Genomic DNA, 14652 nt, shown 5'->3' with positions numbered 1-14652 from the left:
TTTTGAAGGAAAAAATATTTGTTGAGGGAAAAATGTAGGAACTCAACCAAACCCTTATCAGGGAGGGTTTTGATAAGGATAGAAATGAGTAGGAAACCAAGTATTAACAAGAATGGGAGAACTTCTGTAAATAAGAGGAGATTTTTTGGAGGCAAAAATCTAGAGTGGAATGGCTAAAAGAAGGAGAATGCAATACCATATTTTTCCACAGATCCACTGTGGCCAACAGAGCTCGCAAAAAGATTTCTTCTATCAAGGATGAAGGAGGTAATCTTCCTCATTCTCATGAAGAAATAGCAGCAGTGCTAGTTCAACACTTTCGTGGTATTTCTCAAGAATCTTGTTCAGATAGGTTACAATCTATTAGGGTTATATCAAGACATATACCAAAGCTGGTTTCCAATGAGGACAATTTCAACCTTAATAGACCAGTATCAGAAGAGGAGATTAGTGAGGTCCTAAAATAAATGCAAAATGGTAAGGAACCAGGTCCGAATGGTCTCAATTTTGATTTCTTCAAAGCCTGCTGAATATTGTAAAACATGATGTTCTGAATGTAGTGGAAGACTCTAGGAGGGACAAAACCATTCTGAAAGTGCTTAATACCACCTTTATTGCCCTGATCCCTAAACAAGATTTAGATCTAACTCCTGATAGGGTTAGACCCATTGCCCTATGCAATGTGGTCTAGAAGATAATATCCAAGGTTATGGCCAATAGACTCAAACCTCTTCTCCCCACCCTGGTGTCAGGGGAACAATCTGGATATGTGGAAGGTAGGCAAATCCTGATGACATAATTCAAGCTCATGAGGTGGTGCACTCACTAACAAGCAAGAGGAAAGATGGAATGATCATGCAGTTGGATATAGCTAAAGCTTATGATAAGCTAAATTGGAACTATATTAGAAAAGTTCTCATGGCTTTTGGGTTTGATCACAATTGGATGAGATGGGTAATGGCTCTAGTAACTTCTCCTAGTTTTTCAATTCTTGTTAATGGTTCTCCTTCAGAGACTTTTATTCCTTCAAGAGCCCTCTCGCAGGGAGATCCACTCTCCCTTTCTCTTCATTCTCATGATGGAAGGGTTGGGTAGATCTATTAGGCATGCTAAAGAAGTTGGTAAATTCAAAGGTATCCAACTTACTAAAGATGGTCAAGCTTTAACACATCAACAATTTGTGGATGACATCATGCTACAGGGCATCCCCACGGTCAAAGAAGCTCTAGCTTATAAGAAAATCCTAAGAGACTTCGCCATGGCTTCAGGTATGGAAGTTAATCTCTCCAAATCTAAGATTTTTTCTTCAATACTCACATTGCTATTAAGAGAAATATTTCAATAATTTTGGGCTTTCAAAGGGAGGTCCTCCCTTCAAAATATTTGAGAGTCCCTCTAATGACCAAGACTTTTCACAAGAGCATCTAGGAGCCAGTGATTAGCAAACTGCAAGATAATATTAGGAAATGGACTTTCAGATCTTTAAATTTGGATGGAAGGTTGGTGCTAACCAAGGCTATCCTTCAATGAATTCCAGTCTTAATGCTATCAGCTCTCCCAGCCCCCAAAGGTGTTCTGCAGCAATTTAGAAGCGTGCAAAGAGACTTTCTTTAGGGCAAGGGGGAAGAAAGAAAGAAATGAGTCTTGGTGTAACCATGAAAAAAATCTGAAAAACCCAAAAACTATGGAGGACTCAGTCTGGATGATCCTGAGATTCTAAGTAAGGCTTTAGGAGCTAAATTATGGTGGCAATGGGTTAAAGATCCTGAGGCACAATGGGTAAAGATATGGAAAGAAAAATATGCACACATGTGGCAAACAATGATCTAATAAGAATGTCAGGATATAATAGGGCTTTCAAATTTGGAATAATGCCTGGGACAACAGGGGCTTAGTCCAAGGAAACAGCTTCTGGGAAATAAGAGAAGGAAACCTTACCCTATTCTGGGAGGAAAGTTGGAAACAAGAACCTATTTTGTTAAAGGAAGACTTCTGGGATCTCAAGGAGGATACAAATACTAAGGGTTATCTAAAGTAAAATACTTTTGGGTCCAGACAGCAGTAGTGGAAAATGGATAACTTGGGGGAACTTTGAGTTTAGGGATGAAAGCTTCCTGAAGGCTAAGCTAGAGACTCTAAAAAATATGTTAGAGCAAAGGAAGATTTTGAATTCAGGGGAGCAAGATCAGCTAATATGGGGCAACAAAAGTTAGGGTACCTTTAATCTCAAAGAAGAAAAACTCATTCTCCTTGACCTCAACTCAAAAGCTCCAGATAAGACTTGGAAATACCTACGGAGACATCAAGGATGGATGAATATTAAACTCTTCATGTGGCTGGTTCAGCATAAGAAAATCCTGACCTGGGATAATATCAGGAAGAGGGGTGTCCTGGGGCCTTCCAGATGTCAGCTATGTGAAGTCCAAGAGGAAATTATGGAGCACCTTCTCAACAATTGCATCTTCACCTCCAGTTTATGGGATTCTTTTGCCACCATTTTCCAACAAACTGACAGGGACAAAGAGAGCATCATTAATACCCTAAACAGAGGAGAAGAACTTTTTCAGACAATGAGATTCTTAGCTCAGCATGGGCCATCACGCCAAGTTTCATTATTTGGAAGGTCTGGAAAGAAAGGAACAATAGAATCTTCAAGAATGAAAAGAGGCCATCCCAAAGCCTTTTTGAGCAAATCTTAAAACAAATCAAGGAAACGGTTGGCACTATTGTGCAAAATCTCCCCAAGAACCCTCCTTCAACTGTGGATTTGAAAAATCTCTATGACTTGGGTCTGCAGGGACTTATTCCTTGGGGATGGGATAAGAAAGTTATCTCCCTAGATTCTAAGCAAGATTTCTGGCATCCTCTCCCCAAGGGATTTTTGAAATTCGATATTGATGGGGTTTCAAAGGGCAACCCGGGCTCTGTGGGTTATAGAGGTGTGTTAAGGGATGAGCATGGTGGAGTACTTTTAATCTTCTACTGTCATTTAGGATGAGCCACGAATAACATGGCGGAACTGATGGCTATGGAGCAGTGCTTAGATTTCATGAAATGGGATAACCGACAAAATGTGATTGTTGAAGCTGATTCAGAGTTAATCATTGAATCAGTCAAGAGGAATAGCTGGGGCACAAGGCCGGAAAAAGTCTCAAGGAACTGGCATCTGATCTAGGGCTTTCAGTGGATTCAACAGCACCTCCAGAGCCTTGGGACTATTATCTTTAAACATATAAGAAGATCGGAAAATAAATTGGCTGATATTCTTGCCAATCAAGGACTGATCAAACAAAGAACAGGGTTGCTTTTGGCTAGCAAGAAATGCCTCAGAGTAGGTTAAAAGTGAAATGTTATGACCAAGCAGATGAAGACAAGATTGTGTTTTGGAGTAGGGCCATGGAGATGGAATCCAGTTGATTCAGGTGTTCTATGTTTCTTATTTTTTCTACTTTCAGGTCTTCAGGGGGTTACAGTTCTTTTTCGACCATAATAAAATAGTCAGCATTGTTTTTGAGATTCTAGTGGATAGTCAGTTGGGTTACCCTGGTTCATCTAAGAAATACTAGTTGGCGGGTGTTTTGTCCTTCCTAGTTTCTAGCAGAGAAAACGAAACTATAGGTAGGATCTCGGGAACTCTCGGCAATCACATAACTAGGGTTTTTTTGTCTGAGATCGGTTTACGAGGCTGGGAGAGGTTTCAGGTGATCGTGGTGCTCACAAGTAGGAAATGGTTTTGTCGAATTTGGAGAGATTCCATACTGAGGGCTACACGTGGTGTTGGCATCAGCTACAATACCACCTCATTGCACACTAATGTTTAGTGAAATGAGTTGAGGTGAAATGATCCTCAGTCGTCGGATCACATGAAGCGTTTCAATGGCAGGGATTGATCGTGTAGGTTATTGGTCTAGCTGGTGGGAAGCACTAATCTTCAGTGATATTAGGCGGTGCAAAATGATCCTCACCGTCGGATCAGGCGATGCGATTGGATGGCCGGTGTTGACACCTAATCCTTGTGATTGGGTGAATTTATGTAAATAGATAAATAGGAAATATGAACAGTCATCGGGAGATGAACTAAATAGTCTCTCCCTCATGTATATAATGAAGACCTACCTGATGGAATAGAACAGTCTAATCATTTTTGCCTTATGGAGTTACTGCTGGCCTGACATGGTATCAGAGCCAGCTCTTTTTTAGCTCTTGTCCCTTGTAACTCCCTTTTCTGCTATCATATACCTGTGCTGCTCCTCCATACAGTTAGTTGTGCCCTCTATCTGCCATATTCCATTTATACAGACCTTCTCCTTCCATAATTGCTGTCGAGTCTAAACACTATTTACCTGCGCTATCTGGACTGCCCATAACATTTCATAACTTTAGCATCACCACCATCCACAATTTTTTTCTTAGACCCCCTCCATCATAATCCTGCCAGGTCTGAGAACCCTTGCAAGCTCCAGCAGCCATTGCTACGTGTGAATTCCAGAGACTGAAATGACCACATCCAGTGACCACGATTTCAAATTTAATTTTCCCTCTAACCGATCTACTGTGTAATAACATGTAAATCTTCAGCTTTGACTTGAAAGTTTCTGAATACCCCAGCTAACGATGGATGTATGAAGAGTCCGTGATCACTAAGACTGTGGGCTGCGAATCCATTTTCGGTGATCTTCCTGTCTTATAAACCGCTCGGACATATTGTGACTATCGATGCTTTGATACCCTGCCTTGTATGCCCCGTACTTGATTTGCATTTGCCCTCGCTGCCGCTATTGTATTCCTATTTTTGAAACTTTTCCAAGCTTTTTAGGTTAACCGAGCAGATAAAATCCGGGATAACAAGTGAGCATGTTTTACGAATAGTTTGTTTTCAGGGCGACTAGCAAATCCCTCTTATAGCCTCACCTTCCCTCTTTTCCGAACCATGGTTTCATTCATTCTGCAAACTAGAAAAAAAAGTCGATTGACTGAGGCTGCGAGGATGAAGCATCCGTGGAATGCTTTGGAACAAGTTTTTGTCTGAGAAATTCCGCCAGAAATCGATGACGCAGGTAACCTGTTTAAAGATTTGTGGTGCAGAATCGACTCAGAAGCATGGAGGGCGCTGCTGGACCTTACAATAGCCGCATGTTCTTTGGTAATTTCTTGGCACACATTCGATTTTCAAGGTAGAATCTGCAAGTGTAACGAACTCGAGGAAGCCGTTAAATAATGTTTTTTGTAATCCCTTTTATGAAGACCGAATGGCATTTTTAAATGGTGAAAAGATTACATATACAAAGGGACGTATGGTAATTGAGTTTTTATATAAAGGGACATATGGCATATCTATATATCTATATATATATATATATATATATATATATATATATATATATATATATATATATAATGGTGGATTTATATGAGGTTTAAAGCAAAACACTTATATGGGTCACATGATATTGGCGTCTATATTGGTATATAAGGAAGAGATTTCAAATCTTTTGAGAATGCCCTTTTGACGACAATTTTACTGTATAATGGCGAATTATTTTTCTATCAGCAGAAGTAATTTTTTTTTACAGAATGCATTCAATCATATCCATGGTGGCAATAGTTCTCACTGGCAAGGAGAACTATCCTGAATGGTCCCGGATGATAAAACACACCCTCATTTTCAATGAGTTGTGGAAAGGAGTGTGTGTCGGAGAAGGAGACAATGAGCCAGTACAGTCTACCTCAGACAAAGAGCTCGTCATTTTGGAAAACAAGAACAGCAAAGCTTATGCATTAATCATAGCATCTGTAAATGAAGAGGTGAGTTGCCATATTTCATCATATTCAACTGCCTTTGAAGCCTTACAAAAGCTAAAAGAACTCTATGACTCACATTTTGTACTTGAAGTTGTTCAACTCATGATTAAACTCTTCACTCTTGAATTGCAAAATAATGATCCTCTTGCTCTTGCATCTGAGGTAAAGTCTATAATGCATGATATCAAATCCACTAAGGTTGAATTGGATATTCCTCTTATTTCTTTTCTCATGGCACTTTATGCTACTTACTCCAATTATCTTGAGTCATTGCAAGCAAATGGAAATCTCAAGGATATAACCTTTGACTCTCTTGTGAAAAATTTTGCTAAAAGAGAGAAAGCTTTTGGAAAGAAGATAGCCCTAAATCTTCTAAAGAGGTTGTGTGCCTTGCTCATAAAGAAAATCATCCTGCTCAAGATTCTACAAGAGGAAGAGGTGGTCGAAGAGGAAGAGGAAGATATTTCAGAGGCAGGGGGGGCAGACATTCTCAAGGAGAAAAGGTAGATTTGCACTGCATACACTGCAAAAGAAATGGATCACACTATGCCTCTACATGCAAGCTACCATGGGAAAAATTGAATAGAGAAAAAAAACCAATAGAAAGGTAAAACTGATGATATAGACAAAGGTAAAGCACCTGAATCCACTCACTATGTTGTGGCACAATGTAACATTGGAGTAAATTAAGATTTATTTAATGCTTCACTTGCTTCTTGGAAAAATGATTGGTTGCTTGATTCAAGAGCAACCTGCCACAAGACTCAGAAAATATTTTTTTGAAGATTTCATTGACAGTGTTGATGGAGCAGTCTACTTTGCAGATCAATAAAAAATCAAGCCATTAGGGCTTGGAACAATCAGGCTTAAACTGCCTGGTCTTCCAGACTTTCTTCTGCATCATGTTCTATATCTCCCACAACTCAAGAGAAACTTGCTGTCCTTGGTCCACATCAACCAGCAAGGTCACTCCATTCTTATGTTTGATGGCAAGCTTTAGGTAAGAAAAGCATCTGACCACTCACTTTTCATGAGGGGAATATAAGAAGAAAGGTTTCTCAAACTGCAAGGAACCTCTGCTCATGCACAAAATTTCTTATACAATTCTCATCATGAAGAAGGTACACTTCCATCAAGCTTATTATGGCATGCTAGATTTGACATTTGAACTATGATAGTCTCTGCTTGTTGAAGAAAAATGGTGTGTTGCTAGTTTGCCTACAATTCCTAGGAAACTTAAGCAATGTGATGCTTGTATTATAGGAAAGCATAGCAAACATTTTTCATGATTCACATTCAAGAGCAAATAGAAAAATTGAACTCATTCATTCAGATTTATGTGGTCTCATGCTTGTTCCTTCTACAAATGGAAATAAATATATCATGACATTTATTGATGACTACACCATAATGTGTTGGGTTTATTTATTGAAGAACAAACTGATGCTTTTCAAACATTCAAGAATTTTCATAAATGGATTGAAAATGATGCACAATCTCATATTGGGTTTATTTGCAATGATAATGGAAAAGAATACACATCAAATGAATTTGAAAACTATCTTCGCCAACATGGGATCAAACATCAAACAACTATGCCTTATAATCCCCAACAGAATGGTGTAGTTGAAATAATGAATAGGAAAATCTTAAATATGGTATGATCCATGATCTTCTTCAAAAATTTAAAGATAATGTTTTGTGTTGATGTCGTTCTATGTGCTGCATATATAAAGAATAGATGTCCATATAATGCTATTAGAAACAAGAATCCTTATGAAATGTGGTATGGACATGTTCCTTTGGTAAAGCATCTCAGGGTCTTTGGTTACACCTGTTATACCTTGATACCAAAGGTACATAGAAGAAACTTGGTGCTAGAAGTCGTAAGTGTATCTTCCTGGGGTACTCAAACACCTCCAAAGCATACCGCCTTTATGATGAAGTAAATAAGAACTTTGTTGTATCTAGAGATGTAATTTTTCTTGAAATCCAAAATTGACAATGTTGTTGAGCGGCAGCTTGATTGCTTGGATAGATTCGCAAAAGAAAAATAATTTCAATAATTTGATAATCAGATTCCACATCTTGAGGGGGGATTCCTATACTAGATCAACATGTGGAATCTTTTTTGAAGGACACTCTCCCCCGCATCAAACTCCAACAATGGATGATGCTTTAAGTGATGTAATTGATAGAATTGGGAGACTCAATCTTGATTCAGTCCCAACTCAATAAACGGAGTAGATTGGACCTTCTGAGAAAGGTCCCCAAAGTGGTTGACAAAGACACTTGAAAGTGTACTTTCTGATGAAGTTGGAAAGACAGGAACCAGAAATTCAAACTAGCAAAATGGAGGTGACGTAGATGACTCTAATTCACCTGTTGACATGGATGTTTCTTATGATTATGAATTGAACTTGTCTATAGATTTTGAATCAACTTCCTTCAAAGAAGCTACTTCTCATGATGAATGGAAAGAAGTGATGCAAAATGAGTATGATGCCCTCATAAAGAATGGAACTTGGAAGCTGGTTGATCCTCCATTAGGAACCAAAGCAATTGGCTCCAAGTGGGTCTACAAAAACAAGTATAAAGCTGATGGCTCACTTGATAAGCACAAAGCTAGGCTTGCAGCAAAAGGTTTTGCATGGAAAGAAGGGGTTGATTATGAGGAGACTTTTTCCCACATCAAAATGGGCTACCATCCGGACACTCTTTGCACTAGCAGCTCAGAAAGGTTGGGAAGTCCATCAAATGGATGTAAAAACTGCTTTCTTGAATGGAGATCTAAAGGAGAATGTTTTTATGTCCCAGCCTGAAGGATTTGTTGTGAAAGGACATGAACATAAAGTATGCAAACTTGTGAAGTCCTTGTATGGCCTCAAACAAGCACTGTGAGCCTGGTATGAAAAACTAACTGAGCATCTTCTAAAACTCAATTTCAAACATTTTGATCTTGATGATGCAACTTTATTCAAGAAAGTTGGCAAAACAATTGTATATCTTGTGGTATATGTATATGATATTTTGATGACAGGGAACAATGAAAGCTACATTGCATCCATAAAGAAGGAATTGGGGAAAAGTTTTGAAATGATTGATTTGGGCTATGTTCATTACTATCTTGGCATTGAAGTAACCCAACATCCAAAGTCCATAATTCTTTCTCAAAAGAAATACATTGGAGATATGTTGAACAGGTTTGGCATGATAGAGTGCAATGCTCTTACTACTTCAATGGAACAAAACCTAAAGCTCACATCTATTGAAGGAAAAGAATTTCAGGATGCAAAAAGGTATAGACAACTGTAGGAAGTCCAAACTACCTAACTACTACCAAACCAGACATTTTGTTTGCTGTTGGAATCCTCTCCAAGTTTGTGAAAAATCCTTGTGAGGGACATTAGTTACTGCAAAAAGAGTTCTAAGGTACTTGAAGGGAACTCAAGACTTTGGAATCAAGTATACACAGGTGGACGACTTCAGTTTGATTGGATACTCTCATTCAGACTTCGACGGAGATAAAGAAACTGGGGTATAAAATTCAGGATATGTTATGAGTCTTGGATCAGGAGCTATCTCATGGAGATCATGCAAATGATCAGTTCCAGTGGATTCCACAACAAAAGCAGAATACGTGGCAGCAGCTCAAGCAACAAAAGAAATTGTGTGGCTCAGGAAAATTCTTGAAGATTTGTAGGTAAAACAAGTACAATCAACTCCACTCATGATTGACAACACCTCTGCAATAAAGTTGGCCAATAAACCAAAGTTACATGATTGAATGAAGCAAATCAATACTAAATATCATCTGATTCGACATCATGTTGAGGCCAAAACAATCCATCTCCATCATTGTTCCAAAAATGAGAAAATTGCAGACATCTACACCAAAGCGCTTGGAAGAGAAAAGCTTGAATGATTTAGAATGATGCTTGGACTCCCCAACATCCCTTCAGATTAAGGGGGGGAATGTTGACACCTAATCCTTGTGATTGGGTGAATTTATGTAAATAGATAAATAGGAAATATGAACAGTGATCGGGAGACGAACTGAACAGTCCCTTCCTCATGTATATAATGAAGACCTACCTGATGGAATAGAACAGTCAAATCATTTTTGCCTTATGGAGTTACTTCCTGGCCTGACAGCCATGATTGATTGTGTTGTTCATTGGTCTATATTGGCGGGAGTTCCGGCAATGGCAATCTCTCTTCAATCAACTTTCGGAATGGAAAATAGGGTACAAAGCAGTTTCCAGGTGATCGCATGGCTCCTGAGTGGTAAATGGTATTGGATTTTTGATAGCGATCCCATTAGGCTTCCTACACATGGCAGGGGGGTTGTAAGGAATACCGCCCCCCATCGCACACTAAAGTTAGGTCAACTTGGCAGCGCAATATTTCTCATGGCCATTGGATCTAGCCGTCTGGATCTACGGTTAGAAATGGTTGTGCTATTTCTGTGGGGCCAGGTCTTTTTCTCCACAAGTCTTCTTTGGGCGATTTTTTCCTCAGCTAGTGGTTGGTGCGCGAAGTATGGTTAGTGGCGACTGTTGTTGATTATCTAGGCAGTGGGGGTGGAAGGAACCGAAGTTTTCCACGTGGTTGGAGAATCATTTAGTCCAATTTTTGGGTAATTTGAGTGTTTGATATGATTGTTGTAGGGGGGGCATGTCAATGGTAGGATGCCCTTTTTTTTTCTTGAGTCCATGAAGATGGATGGTTTTTTGTATATTTTGTAACATTATTTTTCTTTTAATGAATTAGAAGGATCGTCTCTTGCTTCAGCAAAAAAACAATAAGGGGTTACACTAGTAGTATAGGGACCTAACATGCCCTCTCCTTCAAAAATTTTTGTCCTCAACGCTTGATGCTTATGTATAAAATTCTTGTCCTCCCATGTGGATACTATGAAATTGATTGATTTCGTAGCTGTGGAGTTCTTGTTTCTGGGATTGCTCCAGGTTCTAATATGATTTTTCCTTCCTCGTCAAGTTCTGGAAATATTGTTTGAACTGGGACCTTTTATAACTTTTGAATGAGTGGCGACACTTGTTCATCCTTCTTCCATTCATTCCTTGCTTTGTTTATCGAATCTAGTTGGATAATAGAAATAACATGAAACAGTGCTTCCACATCCTCATCCTTTCTTGAGAGTGCATCTACAACAAAATTTTGCTTGCCTTTTTTGTAGATGATTTCAAAGTCATAACCCAACAAATTTGTGACCTATTTTTTTTGTTCTTCTAAAGATAATCTTCTTTCTAAAAACTATCTAAGATTATCATGATCCATTTTAACCCTTAAGTGTCTTCCCATTAGGTAAGGTCTCCATTTCTTAAGTGCATGTAGTATTGCCAACATTTCTTTCTCATAATATCTTACTTAAGATGTAGCCGTAAAAATACTCAATCACCTACATGAAAACTTCTTTCATTGAAATGTTGATCTGCTTGTTGTTTCATTCGATTCTGCACCAAAGTGGCATTATCCTTAGAAAGTTGGAGAACTTCTTGTTGATGCTCGATGCGATCTTTGACTGCTTGAATCTTTTCTTCTTGATATGTTTTCTCTTGAGAGTTTGAGGTGTGGCAATTTCTTCTAATGCATTACAAGATATGGTCAGATTCATTTTTTGATGCTCGATGTGATCTTTCACTTCTTGAACATTTTTCTTCTTGATATGTCCTTCTATCTTGAGAGTTTGAGGAGTGGTAATTCTTGCCAATGCTTTACAAGATATGGTTGGATTCATTTTTTCTTTACTTGTGGTTGGTTCCTAGTGTATATCCTCTTCTTTTGACGTTTCTTCATCATTTTCTTCCTCCTCTTCATAATCAATGTAAAATAAATCATTCTAGCACATTTATGACCTTTAATGTATTTTTTATCACAATTGTAACAAAGCCATTTTTCTCCTTTTCTTTCAATTTTTGTGGTGTCAACCTTGCAGGTTGTGGAAGGCTAGGAGAAACAATACTTCCATCTTTATAGTTGTGATGGGTGAACTTCCTTGCTGCCATAATTTTTCTTTCCACTTTTCTTGCCAACCTGAATGCCCTCTCCAAAGAATCAAGTTCCAAAGACGAACTTCATGTTGAATGTTATCCTTTAAAGTCCCTATGGAGACATCAATCTTCTGCTTCTCTGGAATATCATTTTCCCTTATATTCAATTTTGAAAGTCCTCGATGTGCTTTACATTGAACACTTTTATTTGAGATTTATCAATTAGCTAAAGAAGGTGTTTCTCTTTGTATCTTCATAATGTGCTATCATTTCCTCCGTGAAAATTGAACACGTAACAAGTGGTTTACGAGAACAAAGCCTTTATACCATAAAAATTAATCTGGTTCTAAATATAAATATGCAATCCATACCTTTTGTATAATAGTTGCACCTCATGTAGATCAAAATATTGCTCCATCTGTAGTATCCAATATACCGGATCCTTGCCATCAAACTTCCTCATATCACTTTTCTTGATTTTAGGAGCTCAATATTGAAATGACTACAAATCTGTAACTTCAGATCTACAAGTTCTCAAATTTCATCTTGTAGTATCCCTCTGTGTCCTTTTTCTAACTCACAAGTCTGATCAATATTGGATTCTCCAAGGAAGAGTTATGCCAAATCTCCCATGGTGACTAATTATAGACTAGTTGAGTAGAGAAAACTTGTACGAATTGCCACGTGTCACTGTTTCGACCTTAGTACCTAAAACTGATACAAAGAAAAGTACAGGCCATCATATTTCTAAAACTTCTTACGAAATTTCAATCTGATGCTCAGAAAAAAAAGTTATGATGATTTCCCACATCACCTATTTGGACTATAATTCGGGAGTCTGCAAAAACTCTACCTTCCTCAGATCATATCTCCAAAAAGATTGTGAGATAAGCTCTGAAATTTGGATTCAAGGTTCAAAGAGATTTCACTGCAAATGGGTTTGTTTTTTTAGGTTCTGATACGTTGGAGACAAAAAGCTATATCGAAAATTCCACGATGACATGTTTGGAGCAGCGAAACTTTAGAATCCAATGCTTTGATACCAAATGTTATGAAACCAATTCCTATTATACCATTCACAGAAGGATAGAAAAGATAGATCAACGCCTTAGAACTAAGATTCTTTGAGGGGGAAACCTCCTTTACATTACACAAATGAACAATTCTTGGATGGTACAAATGACAAGACCTCTTTTTATATATAGGAGTCTAAGGGGTCGTAATATAATAAGAGCCAACATAACAATAGTAATGTAAGAGCACAATAATAATAATAGTGGGTTTCTATGGGAAATAATAATAACAATAGTGGGCTTCTATGGGGCACAATAATAACAATATGGGGACTACATGGGAAGAAAATATAATAAGGGGGTTGTACTAATAACAATAAAGGGTTACACTAGTAGTATAGGGACCTAACAGCTAGAAGATTCAGGTTTGGGGGCAAGATAAATTATTTATGGTAAAATAGAAATTATAGTGAGGTCCTAAAGGAATGCTTGGAGTTACATGGTTAAACCATAATGCATTGGTCAAACCATTTTCCAGTTCCTTTTCTTAGAGAAGATGGTTTTTGTGATTATGAGGATAGAATTTTTGTTTGTCGATTCGGCCAAACCATTTCCATACGGGTAATAATTAGATACATGTTTTAATACAATCCCATTTTCTAATATGAATTCATAAAGCTTCATGAATTGAAAGCAAGTCAAATTATAAAAAACAAGTGACATTGGTATGCCAAATCTCATTATAATGTTCTATTGCAAAAGGTGGATGACTTCCTGGTCATTTACTTGCCTCATGGGAATTCTTCTGACCACTGAGTGAAATAGTTTGTCACTATCATAATATACCAGTGTTTCTTTAACTAGAGAGGAAATATTTCTATAATGACTTCTAGGCCTCACTGTTGGAAAGGTTCCTCAACTACTACTGAGAGCAGTGGGGAAGCTAACCTTTGATCATGACGAATGCATCTTCGACACAACGGGAACTTGTATATATAAGAATGAGAATATTTGAATGGTGTGGGATAATAATGGACAACCCTCATCACTTTGTGTGTTTTTGTGTTTCTTGTGTAAAGACCACCTTCGGTCCATTGTGAAAACTCTATGAACATTTTCTATATCTTGTGGCTCAAGGCATGTTAAGTCTATATAATACTAGTGTAGTCCCCTTATTATTATTGTTAGTGTAGCCCTCTATTGTTATTGGTGTGCCCATGTAGCCCCATATTGTTATTTTTATACCCCATAGAAGCCTATTATTATTATTGTTCCTTTAGATTATTATTGTTATGTAGGCTATGATTATATTGTGACCTCTTAGACTCCTATATATGCCAAGGATGTATTATCATTTGTATCATCCAATAATTATTCATTTATGTGATATAAAGGATTTTTACCCCTCGAAGAGGCTAATTGTTATTCATTGATCTATATTTTCTTATGCTTTGTGCATTGGTAGCATAACATTTGGTATCAGAGCTTTGGATTCTAGGGTTTCACTACTTCAAACAAGTCATCTTGTAATTTTCGCTATAAATGTTATTCAATGAAGCTTAAAAAGCTGAAATTGTGACCACATTGGAGCCCAAATATTGATGACTTCTTAATAAATTTCGATCTCGGTTTTGTATATTTTTGTAATACGATCTGAACAAGTTAGGGTTTTTACATGCTACAAATTCAGATCTCAAATAAGTTGACAGGTAAAATCATCATAAATTTATCTACGATGCACGAGATTTGAATTTTCATAAAATGTTACTGAAATCAAATGGACTTTAGTTGTTTTTATATCATTTTCTGGGCGAAAAGTTGAA

Source organism: Pinus tabuliformis, chromosome 2_1, assembly GCF_031772625.1.
Source record: "Pinus tabuliformis cultivar Carrire ecotype Pingquan chromosome 2_1, CPIR1, whole genome shotgun sequence".
Lineage (NCBI taxonomy): Eukaryota > Viridiplantae > Streptophyta > Pinopsida > Pinales > Pinaceae > Pinus > Pinus tabuliformis.
This window is presented reverse-complemented; position numbering follows the sequence as displayed.